General features: G+C 34.3%; 1 non-coding gene across 1 annotated transcript; it reads right to left on the bottom strand.

Moving 5' to 3' along the window:
- Positions 1–432: 432 nt before the first annotated feature.
- Positions 433–540, bottom strand: LOC120068712 (small nucleolar RNA R71). Its single transcript, XR_005479337.1, has one exon. It is a non-coding gene; the product is annotated as a small nucleolar RNA R71 (small nucleolar RNA).
- Between the last annotated feature and the right edge of the window lie 2,868 nt (positions 541–3,408).

The raw sequence follows: 3,408 nt of genomic DNA, 5'->3' as shown, positions 1-3,408 counted from the left end.
TTGATTCTTTTCTAAACTCGACAATGGGGTAAGCACCAATCCCATACTTCTTACAAATGATCGCAATAGACCGATTAGAGATTATGTTTCACCCAACCTATATAACTTTTCACCAGACATCATGCAACCATTAGCAGAAGGTACCAAATTTGAAATGAAATCAATATTGTTGCAGATGATCCAAACAGCCGGACAGTTTGGAGGCGTGCCAAGAGAAGATCCTTAAACCCACCTAAAGAGCTTTGTTAGAATTTGCAACTCCTTTGTGATTCCAAATGTCACAACTGAGGAAAATCGATTATTATTATTTTCATTCTCTCTGAAAGATAAAGCAAGATAATGGGCGTATGAATTAGAATCGGATGAAATCACATCATGTCGATAGAAGGTGGCGAAATTCATGAAGAAGTTCTTCTCTCCTATGGAAAATAAAAAGTGGCAAATAGACATCATTAATTTTAAACAAAGAGATCAGGAAACCTTGAGTGATGCTTGGAAGAGATTCAAGAAATTAGTTAAAAATTGCCCTCATAACGCTTTGTTAGATTGTGTGCAAATGAAAATTTTCTATGATGGACTTATAGAAGCATCATAGACCACAACTAACTTTGTGGCGGAAGGTGGCTTGCTACAAAAGACATGCAATGAGGCAAATGTCATCTTAGACTGGATCTCACAAAACCATGAAGATTGGGAGGACAATGGGTTTGGATTGTGGTCAAGTTCAAAGAAGGAAATAATTCGAGAACGGATAATGATACCATTGTTGAAAGAACCCCTGTGAAGGGGATTACAACGGAAGTGGATCATGCCAAAAACCCAATCGTTTTTAAACAAAAATATACAACATGCTTAAAAAAAAAAAACAAAATGATAGGAAACCTTACCTTTGAAGACATTCTTAAAAAGGAATCCCACAAACACAACCACGAAAGAAACTCCGGTATTCTTTGGTGAGAATCTAGGAGGTGTGGGCTCTGAAGAGGTTTTGGGATTGAGGGAGAATGAGAAAAGAATTGAGAGGAAAAACCTGGGAAGACAAAAAACTTTTCAGAGAAAAAACTTACGTTCTGTGTATCTCTAACCTTTTTCTCTATCAGACCCCTCCACCACTTTTTCACGTGAATGGTGGAGAGAAAAAGGTGTATGAGGGAGTTATAACTCTCTCCCCTTTATTATTTTTTTTAAAAAAATAAATAATTAGAAAAATTATTTAAATAATAAAATAATAAATAATTTTAATTCATAATTAAAATTATAACAAAAGTATATAATAACTAACTTATTATATATTATGCAATCATGTGTTATATCATATATAAAATATAACATATAGTTCAAAATTGTATCATATACAATATATAACCTAGAGTTTCTTTTCTCTTTCTTATGGTATTTAATATAAATCATATTTACATTAAATTTTAATTATATGAATCTATATATATATAAATCATATTTACATTAAACTTTAATTATATGAATCTAATTCATATAATTAACATTTGAATCATATTCAAACATTTAATTCCTCTCATAAATTATTTATATTATATTGTATCAAATACATTATAGTAATTATATCATATATAATTATATAAACTTAATTATGTCATATATAATTAATTCCCTCAATTAATTTGAACAATTCAAATTAATCCAAAACTTGATTCTCTTAAAATCCAATGAGCTACCGAGAGGACCTCATGGACCTGTAGTTTGAAGCTCCAACGGTTCATGAATAATTAATTAAATTTTTCACCATCCGTTAACTGTCGGGCACTTCATTAAAGACCAACAACTGCACTCTTCGTATTAGACATATTTTTGTGTCTATTGGATATAACCAATCCACAGTATGACAACCCTTCACAAAATGCTCGTAAGTACAACTGGACTAAATTTCCATTTTGCCCCTATAGTTACATCTAACTCCTTAAGTACCAAGGATTCCTTTAATGAACAATAAATCATAGTTCCACTATGACTAACCCTTCTCGGGCCAGGAGAGGGTGTGGCACCACAATGTTCAAGCCCTGAAATCAACTCTTAAGGGAACAATTTATCTATTTACCCCTGCTTTGGGAAGGAATGAATTCCATCTTGTGTAGCTATGTTCCTAGCTCCCTAATCGGACGAATCTCCAAAATGGTAGGCATGTTGAGTCGGTGATCTGGCCACGCTCACCCATACAAATCAAAGGACTGCCTTTATAGATAGGAGTTCACAACTCATATAAGATTCATATCGTGTTACTTATGATCATCTTGATGAAATGGAAGTCTCTATTAAGAATGGTGTTATATAATGAGACTACTCATTTCATGGTCCGGTCTTATATAAACTCCTTTGTATAGAATATCTCTGCTCACATGTCTCTACATGAATGATCAGGATCAAATCATTTGTAGCAATTTATAACAATTGTAACATCTACAAAGCAGGCCATACTCGTAGTTTCACCAGGATAAGGTATCTAACCTTATCCTTCTACTATAAACCATTTAGGTTATCACTTAAAACATGATCCATCCGTATGTCTTTACATACATGTTTAAGTTATGAGATAACCATGGAACTTAGTTTATTGATTTGTGATTAATGAAACAAAAAAATAGAATAAAATATCATATATTTTATTAAATGAATAATGAGTTTGTACATAACATTCACAAACTATAGGACCCTACGAGATTTAGGGCATCAAACCCAACAATTGCATCATTACAAATGTAAGTGAATGCAATGACGAAACTACTACAAGCCATGACAGTGAACAATGATGGCATGGAGACTAGTAACCAGTTGGGACCAATGAACCAAGTAACTGGCCTAGAATGCGTAGTATGCGGTGGATCGCACGCCTTTGAGATGTGCCCGCATAACCCACAATCCGCATGCTTCATCAAGAACAATTCAATCTCAAATACTTACAATCTAGACTTGAGAAACCACCCAAATTTCTCTTGGAGGGGAGGGGGGAGGGGAATCAGCAGCCACATGCGAACCAACATGGCAATCAAAATATGACTAGAAATGGACCACCTGGGTTCCATCAGGACAATAGAGACACTAGCAAATTCCAAGTTCATCGCAATAGCCATCAACTTTATCATCCCTATTGAAGAACCTACTCAAGGAGTAGATATAAAAGAATAAAGCCCTACTTCAAAGTCAGACATCATTTATCAGGAATTTAGAACTTCAAGTAGGTCGGCTTGTAGGGGAACTGAAAAATAGATCACAAGGAACCTTACCATTGTTCCACATCATGCAGGGAACTTAGGAAAGGAGTAATGTCACGCGGTGACATTGAGAAGTGAGAGACCATGAAAAGAGAAGTCTAGAAGAAACAATTCACCAATAGAATCATCTACTGAAAAGATTAATGGTTTTTTTGACCAATTG

The sequence above is a fragment of the Benincasa hispida genome, chromosome 12, assembly GCF_027475165.1.
Source record: "Benincasa hispida cultivar pf3 chromosome 12, pf3_genome.v1.1, whole genome shotgun sequence".
Classification (NCBI taxonomy): domain Eukaryota; kingdom Viridiplantae; phylum Streptophyta; class Magnoliopsida; order Cucurbitales; family Cucurbitaceae; genus Benincasa; species Benincasa hispida.
This window is presented reverse-complemented; position numbering and strand designations above follow the sequence as displayed.